The sequence below is a fragment of the Microtus pennsylvanicus genome, chromosome X (genome assembly GCF_037038515.1).
Source record: "Microtus pennsylvanicus isolate mMicPen1 chromosome X, mMicPen1.hap1, whole genome shotgun sequence".
NCBI lineage: Eukaryota > Metazoa > Chordata > Mammalia > Rodentia > Cricetidae > Microtus > Microtus pennsylvanicus.
In genome coordinates, this window is record NC_134601.1 from 91,944,494 (window position 1) to 91,955,429 (window position 10,936).

The 10,936-nt window shown below is 37.7% G+C and overlaps 1 pseudogene; it reads left to right on the forward strand.

The window, feature by feature from the left end:
* Positions 1-6,434: 6,434 nt before the first annotated feature.
* On the forward strand, positions 6,435-7,949 carry LOC142840405 (adenylosuccinate lyase-like; annotated as a pseudogene).
* Positions 7,950-10,936: the final 2,987 nt, after the last annotated feature.

The following is a 10,936-nucleotide window of genomic DNA, read 5'->3' on the forward strand; positions in this document are numbered from 1 at the left end:
AATAATACACCTTATATGTTATTTAAGAGTTAAGGCTGATAGTCTACTGTGTACTCAAACTGTTTAACTTGCCTTTAAGAGAACAATGTAACACCTTTACTTGCCTTAGAATTCCATGTAATCTCTATTTACAACCTAAGATAATGTGTAACTACAGTCTGAAATTATGTACTCTTCTATGCCCCTGGCCCAAAGTAATGCAGATATATCGTTTTCTGAAAGAAAGAGAGAGAGAGAGAGAGAGAGAGAGAGAGAGAGAGAGAGAGAGAGAGAGAGAGAGAAGTTGAAAGCAATTTCCTAGATTTACCATAAAGGTTGAGAACAACCATTTGTGAATATTGGTCGATAAACAAGGATGTTTATTGTCTGTGTTATTTGGGATCAGTGGGATCCAGTGACTTAATCCCTTGTAAAACTCTGTTAAAGAGTTCTGCAATATATCTCATTCTTTCCCCATTTGATACTTTGCATGCTGTTCAATAAAGCATAGGGAAGCCCTTTGTTAGGAACAGACACCACTCATAAAAACAGATGCATACAGCTCATACAACAGTCACAGAGACACCCCATGTAGACACACACAAGGACAGAGACATGGGGACAAACAGATCCACAAGTTAGCTTTCCGACAGGCATAGATTCACAGTCATACAACAGAAAATGGACAGAAAACACATGGATCAATGAAGTAGAGAATTCAGCTCTGGACTTGCTCTTGGTTAAATGACTCCAAGAGGGGTGCTTTTACTTCTTTCCTTAATGTGACAACAATGCATTATTGGTGACTCACAATTAATCACTAATGTGTATAATCCATGCACTTTTTCTCCACAATATTTCACATCTCTTCGTCTCAACCCAACCATTCTCCTAGCTTACAAATATGCTCAATGCAAGTATTTTCTTGAAAGAAGCATTCCTCCTTTGTCCTGGATAATGCTTTAGTCTCCCTCAAGTATCTGCTGCTACCTTACCAACTTTTCTCCTTACCTAGGGATCCAGAGTAGTTCTATGTAGACCTATCTGCCTGTTAGATAGTCTCAACTTTCTGTACACGGTCATTCAAATTAAATTAGATCAAGTTCAACACAAACTTTTCATCTCTTCATAATAATGTGCTTTTTTTTGTCTGAGCAACATAGCAAGACCCTGTCTCAAAGCATGAAAAAGATTAAGGCCTATATAATCATCCAAATATCCTGAGAGAGTAGGAATAAACAAGGTAGAAGAAAGAAAGGGACAAGATTACCCTGCATCATAATTCAAAGGGAAAATGTTTCTAACTATAGGGGTGATCTAGATAGACAAGGACTAGAAAAAGAGATGAGAGCTTGGAAAAATGAGGAGAAATCATAAGGTTCATGCTGAGTTTTCTCCATTACTTCCAAATTTTTAACAAAATTTAGAATGTGTGCAAATATGGTTGTAAATAGATTCCTTAGAAAAAATGTAGACAACACATGTAGACAAAAATTCAACCACCATGGAATAGTAAAGGTTAAAAATCTATTATTTCAACACTGTTAATCTCTTAATCATATCCCAGAGTTTGTGAATGTTGTGGTCATGTTCATATATTTTCAGTGTTTATATTTGAATGTAATATTTCATCAGCTTTGTCCACCATCACTGATATCTCTTTGGCTTGTTCTACTGTTGGCACTTATCATTGTGGTTTTATGTGATTCATGAAGGTTTCAATTCTAATGTTTCTGTTTTTTTTCAGTATCTCAATTTTTGAGCTCAATTTTTCAGGGCTGGTGCTTAGCTCATCTTTCTTATTTTTACTTTTAATTTTTACTTTTTCCTCTCTAATGATCATAAAACACAAAATGGCAAAGTACTATATAATGTGCTATGAAGTTTCAAATTACTTAGGGTTTAGAAATAGTAAATAAATAAGTTAATGGAAGGAGACAGAGAAAGGGAAAAAAAAGAGAATATACACAGTTAAATAAACAAAAGGAAAACTAAGAGAAAGAGTAGAGAATAATGTTGTAGAAAGGGGAAGAAAACAGTGAGACATAAGGGGGCCAAGTTAAAATGGAAAAAGTGTTTGCAAATTGTGCAAAATGGCTAAAACACAATTAGGTAAAAGTAAGAAAAAAAATTAAAGAAAGGTGTGAAACTATTAAAAACGAAATCAAAATAGTAAATACATATAAATTGGGAAGGAAGAAAAATGGAATATTGCCCAAGAATGAAAGAATTGTGTAACCAAAATTATACATATATATGAAGGAATATATGAATATAGCAAACATTCTTAAAAGAAAAATTTTAATACAATGAAATAAAAATCTGTTAACATACAAAGGAGTGAAGAATTACAGATAACTTTTAAAAGGTAATGTGCTGGAGCAGCTTCTTTTGTGGGTCCTCAGAAATTGAAGATGGAGCCTGGAGAAATGACTCAGCAGTTAAGAGTACAGGTTGTGCTTCCAGAGGACTCAGGTTCAATTCCCAGCACCCACATGGCACCTCGCAACCATTGTAACTCTAATATCCCATGGTGAGCAAATATATATGCAGGCAAAACAGTCATACACTTAAAGATTATAAAAATAATGAATATTACCCATTGTGCTCATGACGATGGGATCAATTGTATTCGTAGACTCTTGCGTGTTCTGTTTTATGCTCTTGTTGAGTTTACATTGGACAAATACATCACATCTGCCAACTGTTTTCACTATAATTATTTTCCTTTGTGTACTGGGGCCTCTACTGGCCACATTTAATATCTGAATTGTATATTGTGAACTCCCATGACTTTCCAGATGGTACTCCCATTTTTAGCTAAAAGATGGCTCCCAGATACAATGAACGTCTGAGAAGCAACACGGCAATCAGATGAGTACAGACAGAGAACCTATCTTCATATTTTCAAGACATCCTGAGTATTAATCATCCTGTTGGGAGGATGAAGCTATGGATACCATGCACATTTCTGGAATTTCAGAATCCTTGAGCTCTGTGGTAATGAAAAACTGATAGGTAATGAAAAACTCCAGATTTGGTCCACATTGGCTTCAGGCTCAGAGCTATCGAACTGCAGTTGACAGGTTGATAAGATCTGTCTATGTACATGGAAAGTAGGGTTACCTCTCCCTAACACTTCTTAGCTGAATCAAACCTGTCACCTACATTTGGCTAGTCTACATTAGTTGTTCTTTCTATGCACAGCTACCTCTTGGAGATTTTCCTCACCTGAAGAGTGTGGCATGCCAAACTGAGGTTTCCTCTCTGGGCCTTTGCTCTCCTAAGGGATGTGGCACACCAAGATGAGCCTTCTTCACCTGCAGATCTTTCCTGATTTCAGACCTCTGAGGTACTGCAGGTTTTTTTGTTTTTTTGTTGTTTGGGGTATTTTTTTGTTTTGTTTTGTTCTGTTTTTGTTTGTTTGGTTTTTTTTGGTTTTGTTTTCTGAGACAAAGTTTCTCAGTAGCTACAGAGCCTGGAGCTAACTCTGCAGCCCAGGCTGGTCTCGAACTCACAGATATCTGCTTACCTTTGCCTCCCAAGTGCTGGGATTAAAGGCATGCGCCGTGCCACCAATGCCCAGTGATAAGGTTTTTTGTATTGTTTGTTTGTTTGTTTGATTGTTTTTTGTTTGTTTTGTTTTGGTTTTGGTTTTTTTTTGAGACAGGATTTCTCTGTAGCTTTGAACTCTCTCTCTCTCTCTCTCTCTCTCTCTCTCTCTCTCTCTCTCTCTCTCTCTCTCTCTCTCTCTGTAGACCAAGTTGGTCTTGAACTCACAGAGATCTGCCTGCCTCTGCCTCTTGAGTGCTGGGATTAAAGGCATGTGCCACCACCGGCCATGGTATTGCAGTTTTTAACAATAGGTTCTCTCTCAAGACAGTGCCCAGCTGATGCCCTCTAAGTCATATAATGTGACAAGTGGTGCAACTCACCTATGGTGCCTTGTCCTCTGAAGGAATCACTGTTTCATCAAAACCTAAATAAAGCTGAATAAGGGCTGATAGGGTTGTGAGTTTATCCTGATGGTGGGACTGCCCAACATTTTTATAGCTTATCTCTTAGAAGTGGCTTCTGGCTTCTTTCTCTACATTCGAGAACTGTTCAGTTAAGCCTGTGTTGAGTTTACTTCTGTGCATCATTCATCTTGTATCCTACTCATTTGCAATCCTCCTTCATGCCCCCCCCACACCATGGAGTTCTGAAGCTCTTTCTCTATTTCTCTCTTTGGGGAAATAATATATATATTTTTTTGGTCTAACTGTTCTTTCCCAGCTCATATCAAGGCAGCCGCTAGTTTGCCAACTTACCCAGAAATTCAGAAGTTCAGGGTCTCTGAGATGTAAGACTAGTTCTGCTGATGCCTTTATTATGTTTTGCTTATTCTTGCCACGTGACAACAGAATCAATGTATACTAGACCAGCATCTTATTGATGATTGCATTTCAACATTTTTGAATGTCTTGAATTTAGTAGATATTATATAATATCTTGATATTATAGAATAACTTGTTAAAAATGGGTCAAACTGACCTGCCCCGTTCTGTAATCCTCAGTATACAAAGATTAAATCCCTTTGTAAATTGCACCTCCCATTAAGCGTGCATGTGAGTCACATTTTTCTTAAATAATGTGTTTAAACAGGATTATCTTTATAAGCCCTGCCTTCATGAAAAGGGATACACCACTAGATAATCTGGGTCCTATTTCTAGTGTTTTCTAGAATGTAGGACCTGAATTATTGGCATCTTTTTTTCCTTTGGGACAATATGAAAATGAATTTTCATTCGCACTAAAATATTAATTGATAGCAGAGGAAGGCAGCACAGACACATGTGACAGAGAGAAACCATATGGAGATTTTAATCTGCTGACAATTATCCACAAAATAGATACCCAAGTATATAATCAAGAGTTGGCAATGTATAGCCATTATTCACAATTAGAAACTGTTTAAGTCATTCATTTATTCTAACAAGTATAAAAAAAGACTAAAATAATAAACTGTATCATACATTGAAAATGATAATCTTTATAAAATTAAATTATAACATTTACTCAATAATTTTATGCAACTTGCAAGCTGTAATTCCTTTATTATAAATTCAGTTCACTTTTCTTGGTAAGAATAGAACTAACAGTAATTGAATGCCTACTATGTGTTATATACACAAAGACTATGCCAATATCTCATTACACCCAGAACTCTTACCAGTTACTTTTTATGGATTATGGAGCTGAGCTCTAGAAATACAAGATTATTTTCCCTGCATTTTAACCAGAAAATACATATGTGAATGTTTAGGTTCAATTTTGTTTGGTGAAACAACTGTTTCTAGACTCTTTCAGAGTTTCTGATGCAATATGTATAGAATGGAGTTGAGAGTTTGTATTTTACCAGTGTTAGATCATGCTAACATTTCTGCTCTGACAAATCATATTACCAAAACTATTGCTTTTTGGAACCTAAGTATGAAACACCTTAAGCCATTTCATGTTGGGCATTCTAACCAGCAGGGAAAGGCTCATTGTTGTGCCACAGATGAATTATAGCTTCTCAGTCTCCTGAGAATGGTTGGGTAGAACCTGCATAAATGGTTCATTTTGGTTCATAATAGTCTTGTTATTTATTTCTAGTGTGTACTATATAAATGTTATTTCATATAAGTGACAAGCACTGATCTAGTTCATGTGGTCATTTGATGTCTGAAGCTTTACCACGAAAACTATCTAACAGAGGTTTACACGGTTTCTGCGTTAATGCCTCCAGAGATGGGGAGCTCATTCACCTGGGAAAGATTCAGTCTTATTTTTAGACTGCTTTAACCTGAATATTAGAAAACTCTTCCTCTAGAGTTGGAGGAAGGGAGTGTAGAAGAGAAAATACCTAAATTATAGCTTGTCAGTTCAAATTGCAGAAAGTTTACGCGATTTTTTCAGCATGTCCATCATTTACTTCAGGAACGTTATTTTTAGTGCTTAACAAATTATCCCTGAAATCTAACAACTGAAAACAGATCACATTCGTTATTTCACAATTTATCTGGGTCAGTTTAGGCCCTCTGTTTCTGTAACTCTTTCAGGCACTTGCATGCCTTCTTGTATTGGTTGGCTATACACATGGTGAGGCTTAATTTTTCAAACTTCTACTTCCAATTTCATATTGCTGTTAGCATGATTCAAGGGCTTAAAAAACGCTTGACTGGGCTGCTTCAGTTCCTTGCATATTATTAAGCAAAGGCTGCCCTCTGTTCTTTGCCAAATGAACCCAATCTGAAATTAATTTTACTTAAGTCTAAGAACTAGAAAGTGACTAAAGAGACTCTAGCAGCAAAAGGAAATCGTGATCTTTGGTGACCTCATTTTAGCCATAATTTCCCGTGACTTTCACCACATTCTTAGAAGCAAGCTATTAAGTCTAATCAAGATTCAACTGGATGTAATTACACAAAGAAATGAATAGCAGCAAACAGGTTAGCCTAGCTACCAGCCTGGCTCCTCTGATAGTTTTTGAAATTCTCCCTGGCATATCCTCAAAGAGGTAGGTTTTCAATGCCTTGGATTGAAGTGTACAAAGACTAAGCTACACGGTATAGCCTAAGATGACAGACAGCAGACATTTTAGCTTCTAAGACAGTATCTGTTTTTCTATTTTTCCTCACTAGCAGATATTTGATTTTATTCAGAGCAGTGATATAGCCAGTTCAGTGTCTATGCTCCCTTTGCAGAGGATAAATAAGAAGTAGGAGTAGGTCCTGTAGTTCAAGACTGGGAGGTTGAAGAACAAGGAGTATGGTTTTGAGGAAGTCAATTTGTCTGTTAAGAAACAGAACTGTCAGTGGCTGGGTCTGTGGCAGGCAACCCTGGCCTCAGAAAGCTACCATTCTCCACTGGCAGCCCATCACTGGCAGCCTCGAGATGTGTTTCTTGTTTAGTATCAGGTACAAGTCCAGATGTGGCATCAGCTGTGGCTGTGGCTTGCAGAGGCAAAACAAGACATTGGGTTTGTCTATCACAGATAAGCCAATACAGGAGATGAAGTTAAACCTGAACAATTTTGACTTCCAGAAGACAGCTGAAGAGAAACATCTGCAGCACCGTGTGATGGCTCACATACGGCCACTGCTGTCTGAGAACTGCGGGTACCATGCATCTCAGTGCCACATGGGAGACAATTCAGACCTGATTATTCTGAGAAGTACGTTTGATCTGATTTTGCAAAAACTTGCCAGTATGATCTCGCGGCTTAATTACTTTGCTAAGGAACGTGTTGATCTGTTCACTTTGGGTTTTACATAATTCAGCCTGCTCAGTCTACCATGGATGGGAAATGCTGCTGTCTTTGGATTCAAGATCTCTGCATGGATCTCCAGGATTTGAAGGGTATCTGTGATAAGCTGCATTTCTGGAGAGTGAAGGACACTGCTGGCACTCAGGCCAACTTTCTGCAGCTCTTCGAGGGAGATCAATGGAAGGCAGAGCAGCTGGTGACGGAAAAGGAATTTTCACTGGGGAGATGGCTCAGTGGTTAAGAGCACTGACTGACCTTCCAGAGGACCTGGGTTCAATTCTCAGCACGCACATGGCAGCTCACAAGTGTATGTAACTCCAAGATCCAACACAGTCACACATACATGCATACATACATATGGGCAAAACAACAATAAAATAAAAATAAATAAATTAAAAAAGAGAGAGCTTTCATTATCACACTACATGAAAAGTGTGCATCTCAACGCCATCTACGCTGGCTAGCTTAGGGCCATCGGTACACTATACAAACACAGATTTGTATTGGCATAAACCTTCTGGTGAACCTGAAGGAGATGGAGGAGGCGTTGGAGAAACAGCAGATTGGCTTAAGTTTGATGCCATACAAGTAGAACCCCTGGCCTGTCACCCGACGGACCTTATCATGGATCCAAATCCATAGAGGTCTGTTGGGGGCACTAGTGTCTTTAGACCCATAGAACACTAAGTCCCTGTCTGGTGAATTAAAAACCATTGCTAACATGACCTCCAAGGGATCTGGTACTCTCTTCTGGTCTCTGAGGACATCAGGCATTCATGTGGTACAGAGATATACATGTAACCCCATACACCCAAATGTATAAAATAATGCTATTTTAGAGACATTTTATAAAGAAAATGCTATGACAGACCTACAGCATAATCATAGAGAACTCAGCAATGACATTGATATAACCAAGATAGAGAAAACTATACCTAGAGGGATTTTCGTAGTTGATAAGAATAATCTGTACTCTACTTAAGAATGTTACGGAAATAGAATCATGTATTATACAACATTTGTTCAGTCAGCCTAAGTTTTTACAGAGTCACCCAGAGATTTGCCAATTGTTTTTGTTTTTAATTGCTGAGCAGTATTCTATGGTATGGGTCTACCATAGTTTCTTTAAATATTTACCCACTAATGAATACCAAGTCTTTTTTGCAGGTTATGAGTATTATATAAAAAAACTATTATAAATGTGTACAAGTTTGGTATGAATATCAATTTTCATTTTTCTGAAGCAAATGCACAGGAGTGTAATTACTGAGCAATATGGGAATCCCACCTTTCTGTTTTAAAAACAATAAAGAAGAAAGAGAAATTATTAAACTATTTTCTCATTTTTTGTGTTCATCAGGAATGCATGAGTAATTCAGTTTTTCTATATCCTTGGCAGCATTTGGTATTATCCTCCATTTTTATTTTAGGTTTCTGATACTTATGTAGCAATATCTCATTGTAATATTAATTTATATTTCCTAGGTGGCTAAGAATGTTGTTTTTTATCATGTGCTTAGTTACCATGTATATATCCTCACCAGTGAAATGTCTTCTATGTTGATTTCCCATTTTCTACTTGATAATCTTTCTTGTTTCTTTCTTTCTTTGTTTTTTGAGACAGGATGCTGTCCTGGAACTAGCTTTGTAGACCAGACTGGTCTCGAACTCACAGAGATCTCCCTGCAAGTGCTGGTAGTAAAGGCATGCTCCATCACCGCCAGGCACTTGATATTCTTTTTACAAATGAAGTGCAAGGGTTCTTTTGTACATTCTAGATTTTTATTCTTATTTAATGTATGATTATCAAATGCTTTTTTGACATTCTACAGGTTATCTTATCATCATTCTCACTAAGAGAAAATACTTTCAATAAGGTTCATTTTTTATCAATGATTCCTTTTCTGGATTATGCTTTGGGAATCAAACTGTAAGCTTTATATCTTGTATATTTTCCTCTTTAATATAAAAATTTTACAATTTTGCATTTAGGTCCAATCCCCATTTTGAAAAGAATTTGGCCTACATTTAGGTAAAAAAATTGTTTTTTTTCCCCATAAATGAGCACATGTATTATTGGCTAGGGATGACTCACATGGTAGAATTCCTACAAGTCTTTAAATTCTTTTCCTTTTCTGACGAATACACTTGATTACACCTGCAGAAGTGACTCTAAAGGTTCTGGCCCCACCAGCCACACTTTTCACAAAGGAACCACAGTGTTAGATTCTCATTACATACACAAAATGAAGAAGAAAAACAACAATCCTCATCATGCTGATTCATTTTCATTTCCGTCACCATTTCTCAAAGAAAGGCATGATAGCAGGCCCTGCATTTCTTGATAATTTCAACCTTCTGAGTATAATTTAGCCATTTGCTGTAACCTCAATTTCAGCCCAGAGAGATGGAATTCTAAACTTACCAATGAACACCTGGGGCTTCGGCATTATCTGTTGAAAAGAGCCTTCTTTCATTTAATCATTTTTGTATTTTTGTCAAAATCCACTCAAACCTATTTCCGTGAGTCAGTCTGGTTTCTCTATTCTGTTCCTTTGATCCATACAGTCTTGCTTATTGTAGCTACCTAATAAGAACTGAAATCAGATAACGTGATTGTTCTTTTTTATTCTTTTTTGAAATTACTTTTAGATATTTTCCTTTTCTGAATAAGTTTTAGAATTATGTTTCTAACTATCAAACATAATTCTGAGGTTTTATATAATTCTCATACAGCTTGTATATCAATTTTGGAAGTATTTGCTCTGATCAATAGGCTCCTTAAGCCTTGATTTGCTGCTCAGGTTGCCAGAATCTCTAAAGCAGACCTGCTTTTCTCACATTGTGTTAACCCAGGACAAAAGGCTAACTGAGGTGTCTATTAACATATCAAACCAAATGCTGGTCAGCTCTCCCAGAATCACTTAATTCCTGTGGCTCCTCCCATCACTGCTCAGCCTGCCGGTTACCCGAAACCTCTCCCTCCCAGAGGCTGGACTTCACACACACACACACACACACACACACACACACACACACACACAAACTGTAGACCAGGCTGGCCTTGGGCATAAAGATCTACCTGCTTCTGCCTCCCAAGTGCTGGGGTTAAAGGACTGGGCAACCCAATCCTATATAATTTCAGCCATTTTAGACACATGGTCCATAGCTCTGTTGGTTTCTTGGTCCTCAGCTCCTCTCTTGCCCCCCCCTCTTTTATCTTCCTCCTTCACTCCGCCCCTTCCTCCCCTCTCAAGGCCTGGTTCAGTCTGCTGGCCGTGTTCAGTCTGAACCCTTCCAGGTGTCTCTGTTTTCTTCCTCATATCTACAATAAACTTTCTCCACTATACCTGGGAGCCTATTTTTCCCACCCACACTGGATAGTATGTCTCCCTTTCTCCATTGTTTTCATCTTAAAAACTATTTAAATCTGGTAAAGGGAGACCTTTTCTCTATGCAGCTTGTTGCAACTTGCCTAACACAAATGCCTTTAGAACCTCCACTACTCAGTATCTCCTATCTGTTGAAATATCCATACTCATTCAATGTTCCAACTACCTCCATGGACAATAAGTTGTATGTACATTAATGTAGCCTTTTCCTAGGCCCAGAGCTGTCCCTCAGCATTCACCTAACTCCAATGTGGAAGCCCAAAAATGGGAGCCT